The 10,583-nt window shown below is 49.2% G+C and overlaps 1 protein-coding gene across 2 annotated transcripts in view; it reads left to right on the top strand.

Moving 5' to 3' along the window:
• Positions 1-2,181: 2,181 nt before the first annotated feature.
• LOC106743634 overlaps positions 2,182-10,583 on the top strand; it is a 78,756-nt gene continuing 70,354 nt past the window's right edge. For both annotated transcript variants that reach the window (XM_014617661.1, XM_014617660.1), the window contains exon 1: positions 2,182-2,616. The gene's annotated coding sequence lies outside the window, so the exon portion shown is untranslated. The remainder of the gene's footprint in view (positions 2,617-10,583) is intronic.

Here is a 10,583-nt window from a genome sequence, read left to right as displayed (position 1 = left end):
GGAGGAGGGGGGGTGCGGCGCGCCGTTGGAGGGAAGTCACCGCCTCGAACGCGCCGCCGAGCCGCCATGCTGACGCGCACGCGACATCCGCGTAATCGGATGATCGTACCTCCGGCTGGTTCTTCGCGAGCGTAACCAGGAGCTCCTCCGGTGCCCACCGTCGCCAGGAACACCATCCACCGCTGGTCCAAGTCCGAAATAGGACTCTCCTCGAGAGGCTCTCTTGGCTCTCAGGTCGGATCAGGTTAGGCCAATTTGCCGCGCAGGTATCGCGAGCTTCCTTTCTGGCGTCTCGAGGCTCGTCGAGATCACTCTCGCGAAGCAAGCCGGGCTATCGCCACGAAATCCTCGGTATGAGAGACCGGCGACTTTCCTCGTTGCCTCTCTCTCTTTTTTTTTATTGCTTTCCAACAAAAGACGCAAGATGACGGACAAGTTTAGTCGTGTCATCCACTGCGATTTTCTTTACCGAGTGCGAAATAAGGACGAACGACGGTATAATTAGACTTGTGTCGATTCGCGTCTCTTGCTGGAAAGCAACCTTTGTATTGAGCACGGGGAAAAGAACTTGGTCGAATTTACCAGACAGTGAACGAACCAAGTGTGTTTCGGTTGAAAGAAACGAAGTTTCTGGTTTGTAAGGACCAAATTTGGATAAATAAAAAAATGTTGTTTCTTTCTATCGGAGGCGCTGGTCTTTTCACTGTAAATTCTGGTAAATTCCAAACTTTTTTTCCCGTGGGTGGGACGACGGCGCGATTTTCTAAAAGCGCGATCTTTTAGAAAGGAAACGAGGAACTCGTTTCGCCGAAAACCGCTTTCGAGTCGGACAGGGCTCTACGGTCAACCGTGTACGACAATACGCTGGTTTAACTTTGCCCTTTATCCGTTATTCCATCTCGAACGCGCGGCGTACTGTAGGACAGTGAAACGGACAAGGGATCCCCGCTGTTCGCCCATGTGCACGCTAATATCGAGCTCGCCGGCGGTGGAAATAACTGTAACGCGTCCCACGTTTGCAATAAACGACGTTTCGACGCGGCGGAGTTACGAGCAAAGTTGGCGCTCGACCTCCAGTGCCGTAGTACCCAGGCGGCAGAAATTTCGAAAAAAATCTGTCGAAGACGTCCGAAGGCGCGTTCCATTTCCCTTCAAATATCTCTCGCGCATTCTTATCTTTCATCTTCGAAAAATCTGTCCTGCCGAAATACACGCGCAGCAGCCAGGGATGTGCATCGCGGGCGGGAAATTTGGGGAGCCGAGGGTTGATTTTCCGCAGAATCGAAGGGAAGTGGAGTACTGGACAATATCTATCTGCCGAAACGGGTCCGGCGAGCGAACTCTCCCGCCGTTTAATTACGCGACTAATTACCGGCCGATCAGCGCCGAGCGCTTTCTCGCGGACCAGCTTGGCATTTTCGCGCGCCGTAGGAGAAACCCGTCGTCGCCTCGGCGCGCTCCGGAGCGAAGACTCGCACTGGCGAAAGGGGCGGCGGCCTCGGCGGGGCCGTGGCCTGCNGGGCGCGCCAGGGGCGGCGCGCGGCGGTGCCGGCCCGACGCGACGGTGGGGCCGCGGCCGAGCGAGCCGTAGTCCGCAGTCGCAATTCGGTCGCTCGACGGTGCAGATGTCGGTGGTGACGCCGCATTTGCGTCGCACGCAATCTCCTCCGGGTCTACCGGAAGTGTAGTACCGCGCCTCCGGCTGAAAAGTTCAATCCCGGTTCCTCGTGCCGCGTTCTCGCGCTCTACATCCCGTCGGTTTCTCGTCGGCGCGTCGCTCCAGCGGTCGCCGGGAGTTTCACCGAGTTTCGGAAGCCCGGACGGATCCAACACCGTTCGTGAACGTCGGACTATCCGCGTCGCGACGCGATACTCGTCGCGTGGAGGAGCCGACGAGCGGAGAAGCGAGGCTCGCCCGTTCCGCCCGAGGACGCTCTCTCGACGAGAGCGCGGCTTTAAGCTGCGCCCGGCTCGGCGCCTGTATTAAAGAGGGATATGCCCGAAGCGAGTTGACGCTTCGCCGACTGACAGCCGTGCTGCGCTCGTCGCCGTCCCGGAGCGACGGGGGACGCTCACCTGGGCTGTGTCCTGGCGAGATCGTGAAGGGATGCGAAGCTGCCGGGGTGGACACGTCGCGTACGTCGGCCTGACGACTTCGTAAGCGCGGCTCTGCCTTGCGCGACTACGACCGCCCGTGCAAGATGTAGGCTTGCTGAGGTGCCGCCGTGTGCACCTTCGTCGCGAACGGTAGGCGACGACCGGTTCGTTCCTCTCGCCCGTTTCTCGCGCTTACCGTCACGCCGATTCTCGTCACGCTCGTCGTCGTCGCTCCGACGACTGTCTCCGTCTTTCTCGAGTGTGCTGGTGAACGTCGTCGCCGAGCAGTGGTGCCGCGCCGGGGAACACGATAGAGGCAGCGCCGTCGTGGCAAGCGATCCTGTCGGCCGCTCGACTACGCTCGTTTCCGGTGCGATGTGAAACCAGTGAAACCACCTCTCCAGTGTGTAGCCACCCGACGACGACTCTCGCTCTCGTCGCGCCAGGATGATGACGAAAGGCTGTCGTCTGTCGGACGCGTTCGACTAGTCGTCACAGTGGAGTTCTGCTTAATCGCAGGTAATTTCCGCCGCCGTCGGTCAACGGGACGCGGCTCTTCACCCCGAGTTTCCGGACGCGAGATTAACCTCCTCGCGTGCCTTCGTAATAACGCGAGCGTCTGCTAATTCGACGGGAGACGTGGTGCGACTCGGGTCGCGAAGGAGCCGAGCGCGCTCCGGTTTGCTTCGCGACGATTACACCGCGGCTTTCTCGCCTTTCTTTCCTCTCTTTCGGCCGATATGCACGAGTATTCGCGAAGCGTCGGGAGACTCCGCGCGGGGTGCTGCCGATCCTCCGGAGTGTTAAGCCCGCGGGAGTTTTACCAACGTCGCCAACTCCCAGGGTAAAATCGGGCGGACCGGTTGCGTACCGGGGAAAATATGACTATCGCTGTTTTTAGTTACTCCGGAAGGTCGGAAAGATTACGGTTCTCTCGGTTTAACGACGGTTTCGAAACACACAAATGCTCTCTTTTTCCCTCTGTCTTTCTCCTCATCTCGTCAACAACGCTCGTGTTAGGTAAATAGCACTCTGCTCTTTTATCTGGCGAGTTTCGCAAGTATAGTTCAGAGATCCGCTTGATACCGGAACGTCCGACATTCTTGTACAAACTTCGCGACGTTTCAAAACCGGTGTCACGCTGCTCCCGAGATAAGCGAGAGAGAACGTCCAGTCCGTTGTGCTGTCATCGATTGTCGAACCACCGCCGAGCGAATGTATTTTCGCACTCGTGTCCGCTGCGAGAAGACGGCAGTTGTTTCCCCCGTAGCGAGCGTTCCCCTGAAATCGGCCGTCGTCGTTTCACGATGCGAGACAATCGGCCCTCGGGTCTCACCCAGGGGCGTGTGGAATCGTAAAGAAAAGGAATCGCCGGTCTCTCTCTTTTTCTCTCTCGGCACGGTCGTTTTGGATTTTACCCTGAAACTGGGCCGCTCGTTGCCAATTTCCTCGGGTCGGCTCCTGCCGCGACTTTTGCGAAATAGGTGTGAGAATGGGCGTACAATTGCCTGGAAGGACCTTACGGGTTTTAGCGCGTTTATTTTAAGAAGGCCGACGTAGGAGAAAAAGGTGCACGGTTGGAAAGAGCGTGAGAGGTGGGGGGGAGTGGACAGACAAGATAGATTTGTCACGGTCCGGGCTAAACCTCGCCGGAGGACGCCCGAGGAAAGTATGTACCGAGGCTGTGTAGCGACGCAACTTGCGAGTTGATTCGACAACAAAAGCGAGATTTTCGAGTGAAAGTTGATAAATTCGCGAGACGCGACTAAGTTCCCTCCGCGGCGTAAGTTCGATAACAGCGCGCGGGCTGTTACGAAGGTTCAAGAGTGGATTACATAAGTATAGGAAGCGAGTAGATATATTTGAATGAGAGCGCGATGTGCTGTCGACAACATCACGTGGAAGCGTCTCTCCAAGGAGGACTCAAAGACACAGTGAGAGAGAGAGAGAGAGAAGATTTGCGAAATGTTGTGGCGCGACGTAGACGTAAACAAACATTAACTGGAATTGTATTTGCCGATACAGTTAGCGCAATTCGTCGCGTTAATTCTTCCGGTATCAACGGGCGTTCCGTGATCGAAGGGAAATCGCCTGATAGAAAATGGGAAACTGGAAAATGAGCAGTTAGGCCGATCCCTGTTTCTGTTTTTTTCCTTTGTTCATCGAGTAATGGTGCCGTCGAATGCTCAATCGCGTCATCTGTTCGATCGCACTTGTTCGTTATCGTGCGCAATCTACCTCTGTAAGGTCAGGTTAAGTTGGCACTAGTTACGCAAGAAGGATCCGACCCACATGGAATACGTTTCGAGGAAAATGAAAGTGAAAATTTGACACATGATTTAGGTCTTTCATTTTCTCGCTAACTTGTGGTTCGGGCTTAACCCGGTGATAATGTAAACATTGTTTTTCTATTCATGGTTAATCATTGAACATTAGAAGTTACTGCTACGAAATAATTCGTATAAGGATTAACCGTGAATAGAGAAACACGATTTTTATATCACTATCACTTGATTTAAGCCACAAGTTAACCAGAAAATGAAAAACCTGACGTAAAAGATATAAATAGCACTGAGATTCTTCACAATCGTTCACGAAGTCGAGCGTGATCTATTCTCTTTTTAAGGGTATTCATTGTCAAGCGTTAAAAAATAGGTTAAAAAGACTAACAACTAGTAAAAATGGTACAAGTGGTTGACAATAAAAACTGTTTTTTCCTCAATTTTAAGCGCCCATAAGGCTTGGATCTTTTTACGTAGATAGGTCTATCCATTGGTAACAAAATCTCAAAAATCATAATTTTATGGTTTGGATCTTTCTTGCATAACTAAAGCGGCCAATCGGTGTGTTTCGGTTGCGTCTTCGTGAATGGAGCCTCGTTGTAATTCGGCGTCGTGAACTCCCGTAAGATCATTACAGATCGAAGCGACGACGATCGGAGTTGAACGGAGTCGAGGAGACGCTCCCGGGGATGTTTACGTGTTGCGTACAGGGAAGCAGGAAAAGCGGGAGGCAAAGGACGGGAAAGAAAGATCGGCCATGATTCCGACGACGACGCCCGATCGGGACGGCAAAAATGCGTGTATCGTGGAAAATTCTGTGGGGAGAGGAGAGGGGGAAGAAGCGGTAAAAGTTCAGCGAGCTAAGCGAAAACACAGCAAAACGTGGTGCCGGCTGTGTCGAAGCAACAGCAGCGCCAAGAGAGAGAAAGAGAAAGGAGACATTCGTCGCGCGCGCTGCAGTTACAGCGACGAATGTCTCCTCGACCTCGGAAGCGAGAGGTTTTTCGCCTTTCCGATCCGACGTAAATTTATTTATGAAGACCCCCCACACAGGGTTCTCTCTTCTTTTTGTCGGGCCGGATAGATGACGAGCGAGCGGATTGTTCCTTTTCTTTTCCGTGCGACGTGCGACAGAGACGAAAAGAGTTACGACAAACGTTAGACAGAAGAGCCGATAATGTTGGACTCCGTCATTTTCGGCCATCTGCCGCAGCAATTTTGCGGCACGCCAAAGAGAGAAAGAGAGAGAGGGAGAGAGAGGAATCGGCTTCCTCTACATGTTAGAAGATTGTTTCGGTAGTCGTCTCGATAGGCTATACTTTGGCCCAAACGTGATTCCACTGCAAACATTCTTTACGCGTCGTCCATAATTCCTCTCTCTTCTTTTTCCTCTTTTCTTCTTCTTCTCTTCCNCCCCCCCCCCCTCTCTCTCTCTCTCACTCACTCTCTCTTTCTCTCTCTCTCTCTTTCTCTCTCTCTCTCTCTCTCTCTCTATCTATCTATCCCCTTTCCCCTTTTAATTCTGCTTGATTTCCTGGTTCACGGCGGGAAGAGAGTCGTCGGGAAACTTTTACCGATATACTCATTAACCGCTATCTACGAGGAATTTTGCTTTATCGGCGAGACACTGTCAGAATTGATTTCCAGTACTCGTATTAGAAGTACTCGCTTTTCCCAACTGTTTTTACCACGATCGAAGAATATGTATATTTTCTCGAAATATGAAGGAGAGATATAGTGATGGTAGATGAGTAAAGTACGTAGCAAGAGAGATATATACACAGAGAAAAATTAGTTCAGTCTAAATTAAGAATAGATATTCTCATATATAAACAAGAATATTATAATCTTCCTAGAAGATTTTTAGTCTTAATTCGATTGAATTTATATTGATGCAAATATCGCTTGCACTCAATTCAAAGCTAAAAATCTCCTAAGAATATTATAATATTCTTGCTTATATATGAAAATATTTATCATCGATTTATATATATATATATATATATATATATATATAACATTTTTCTGTGTAAATACTTTGACTGTGACAAAAAAGTCGAGAAAAATGAGTATCATTCAATTCACGAATATATACATGTACAAACATATATGTATATACATATATATCACGTGCTCGACGGAAACGCGTGCTTATAGTCGGCAAACCAAACTTCCGCGGACCTCGGAGCCGGAAAACTCGCTTTAAAAGGTTTACTCGGCTTATGCGTGATTCCTTCCGATGCGTGAATCTTTTGTTCAAGCAGAGGACGGTCGTGCGAGCGGCGAGTACCTCGCGAGTAAACGGTCGTGCCGCAATGTTTTTATTACGCTGTCCATTGATATAAATAAAATTACGCTGAAATAACACACACACAGACACACACACACACTTGTACGCATTATATTCTTCGTCTGACTGAAGTATAAAAATACCGTGTAACGCGTTTCACGCATTTTACACGTTGCGTCGGATCTTTTTATTTGCGTTGTAATTCTCCCGCGTTTAAACAAACAATAGCGTTAGATGCTGACGTCGAATAATTTCTCGCGATAACTTTCGCGTAAAATGTTTCTGCATAGAGCAATTAATTGTACCAATAATCCCGATATATCGCGGGCTACATTTGAATATCCAGCGAGTATCTCGCCGCTGTATTGGATTATTGTTAACAATATACCGATGTACGAGATGGGGGGAGGACGAGTTGTCCCTTTCTCTTTTTTCCGCCTCCCCCGATGTCGGACGTGCACAGGATATACCGACGTTAATCCGACTTTTTAATTAAATGCAAAGCGAAGTTTAGCACGGCTCTCGATGAGCCCGGACGAGATGACGTTCCGATTTCGAGTCACCGGGGTATAAATCGTCACGGATCGCTCGATCATTTCCGGTTTGAGGCATGATCGATGGCGCGCAGTATTGATAATTTATTACAACGCGTGCGCGCAGCGCCGCTAAAAATGTGAAGAAACTTTATCCCGCGGTCTCGTCGGTCTGCATATTTGCGTGATTTGCATTTAATGCGATCTTCATGTTAAACGGGTAAATCTCGGAAGTGAACGGTAACATTTAACGCGACGTTATATCGCGGCGGCGGGAGCGCGCCAAATTCCTCCTCGTGAATCGCCGCTGCCGAGTGTCTCGCGATATATACAGAAAGAGAGAGAGAGAGAGATACCTCGTAAATAAATATTAATAACGCGGCCGGGACGCGAATGGATTTCTATGTTTTCACGCCTCGGTAATAAACGATTACGCCGCCGCCACTTACGATACGCGTAATAGTTACAACATACGGAAGATACAGGCAAAAGAGAGAGCCGGCAGGGAGAATTCGAGCGAGCAAAAGTCGGGGAGGGGGGAGGAGCGAGTGCAACGTCAATAAATACATCCACCGCCGCTGCCGTCGCGTAGGCGGGAGGAGGGGGAGGGTGAAAACGTATGTGCGCGGATTTAAATTCAGTCAGTCATTCTCCCGATGAGCTTAATCGAAGTCAAAACATTCGGCCGGTCGGACAAATTATTGTCGTCGTCGTGCGCATTCCCGCACGGGAACTCCGGATGATCGAGCTACCTTACCCAACGTACGTGGCGAAATCTTCGTCGTAGAGTCGTGTGGCCACGCGGAAACGACGTAAGAAAACGCGGAGGACTTGCCGAGTCCGGGAAAAGCACCGAAGGTGTCAAAAGTGCGCGCGCGCGCCGCACGAAGTCCCGGTTCTCACCGACGTGACAAGATCCACGACCGTTCGGCTATTGTTATGCATTTATCAGACACGCGTCATCGATAAGCACCGTCGTGATTAGATCGTTGCACTATCTAGCCTGTAGGCCCCGTTCGCTATATTCCGCTCTCCACGGACGGCCAACGTGCGTTTGGCACCCCCGGGTATGCGGTTTCTCCTCGTTCCTCCGGACGATAATTCCGGACGGAACGAAGACTTCTGACGGCTGTGATTGGTCAGGCGCATTATACGCGACGCGTCTTAATTTCAAGACGAAGTGAGTGATTTCGCCGCCGCGTATATTTATTAATAGTGCGCGAAACGACGCACGAGCGTACACCCGCAAAGATTTCCTCAAATCCGCTTCGCGTTTTTTTCTCTCCCTCCCCTCCCCCCTTGTCGCTCTTTCTCTCTTTCTCTCTCTATGGGCACATAGACGCGCGAAGGTTACGAAGAAGCGGGAAAAATGCGCAAAACCGGTTTGTCGCTTTAAAGCGACATTATACGACAGTGGGTCTAACAAAGTTCTTAAGCCAGATACTTTTTCGCGAAATAACCGCACATGAAGCAAATTGTCTCCTCGTTACAGCGCGAGCTGCTCCGAGCTTGAAGTTGAGCCGCGCGAAATGCAATTTTCCAAGGAAAAGCAAACTTTCCCCTCTCTCCCTCTCTTTCCCCCTGTCTTTGAAACTGACATTGTCAAACGGGCTTTCGTGAGAATCACGCGTCGGAGTTCCCCGAGAAGAGCCAGAATTCTGTGACGCCACGACGTGATTCGATTTGACGAAAGAAAAAAAAGTTCACTCTCACTCGGAGATTTCTCGCGTGAGCCGCCGTCCGAGCCGAGTGTCGAGCCGAGGTGGCGTTTATTTTGCTTTGACGACTATCATTTCGAACGTTCGTTACGAGCCTCCTCCGTCACCGGGGAGGACGTTGTCGAGGTGCGTGCGAGCGATGTTCCGCCTACTTTGCCGGAGGAACGCTCGGAAGTCACACGGCCGCGGAATGGTTCGCATAGTCGCCTCGCGAATCACGTACATTCGCCTGGTTGCTTAATGTGCGCGCAGCCGGAAAGTGCACTTTCGCGGAATACAAGAACAGAAGTCGTCGACGAAGACGACGGTCGCCCGGTCGATTAATGCCTAACGAGCAGCGAAACGGTGCACGATACGAAGAAATTCCGGAGCGCAATTTCCTATGTAAACTACAGGGCGTCGCACTAAGAAATAGTTCGGTCCCGATGTCTCATTATTAATATGAGTCTCATCGGCGATAAAACGCGTGTAACAAGCGTTCTCGCGCATGTATATATACACATACACAACTTGCGTTATATTCGCGGATTCCATCTTATAATTTTAGTGTTATTTAGGAATACGTTAAAAAGAATGTTACGATTTACGAAGACGCGCTGGAAGTAGTCAATGTTACGGTCTCAATATCTCAGTGTTAATAGGAATCTTATCGGCAATAAAACGCGAATAACAAGTATCCTGCACGCACACACAATTTTAGTGTCACTTAGGAATATTGTTAAAAAAAACTACTTACGGTTTACGAAGACACGTTGAAAGTAACCAATAATACGATCTCGATGTCTCAATGTTAGTAGGGAGCTCATTGGCAATAAAACACGCATCCTCCACGCACACACAACACGTAACATGCATTACACTCACGGGTTCCATCCTATAATTTTAGTGTCACTTAGGAATATTGTTAAAAAAAACTACTTACGGTTTACGAAGACACGTTGAAAGTAACCAATAATACGATCTCGATGTCTCAATGTTAGTAGGGAGCTCATTGGCAATAAAACACGCATCCTCCACGCACACATAACGCGCATTACACTCACGGATTCTATCCCATAATTTTAGTGTCACTTAGGAATATCGTTAAAAAAATGTTACGAGGAAAGTAGCCAATAGTACAGTCTCGATGTTAATATAAATTTCGATAAGGCGCGAATAACAAGTGTCTTCCGCACGCACACACAACACACGTTACACTCACGGCTTCTATCCTATAATTTTAATGTTATTTAGGAATATCGTTTAAAAGAATGTTACGGTTTACAAAGACATGCTGAAAATAGTACGGTCTCGATGTCGCCATGTTAATAGAAGTCTCGTAATAAAACGGGAATGGTAAGTATATACGCGTGTACATTACATCACAGATTCTATTTGACTGATTACTTTAATGTGATCAAAGAATATCGTTGCTGGGAAATGTTACGGTTTGCGAAGAGTTGCGTTGAAAATAGCCAATCTCGATGTCTCAGTGCGTTAATAGAAATTTTATCTATGATAAAAAGCGAGTAACAAGTCAATCGCACTCATCACGGAAAGGAAAGAGTTAAATCGGTGATAGATAATCGCAATTTTAATGATATTCTCACACACGAAGCAAAAATATTATAATATTTTTACAAGATTTTTACTCTTGAGTTGAGTGCAAATAATACTTGCATGG

This window comes from Dinoponera quadriceps, unplaced genomic scaffold (genome assembly GCF_001313825.1).
Source record: "Dinoponera quadriceps isolate SergipeBrazil2010 unplaced genomic scaffold, ASM131382v1 scaffold1115, whole genome shotgun sequence".
NCBI classification, from domain to species: Eukaryota; Metazoa; Arthropoda; class Insecta; order Hymenoptera; family Formicidae; genus Dinoponera; species Dinoponera quadriceps.
This window is presented reverse-complemented; position numbering and strand designations above follow the sequence as displayed.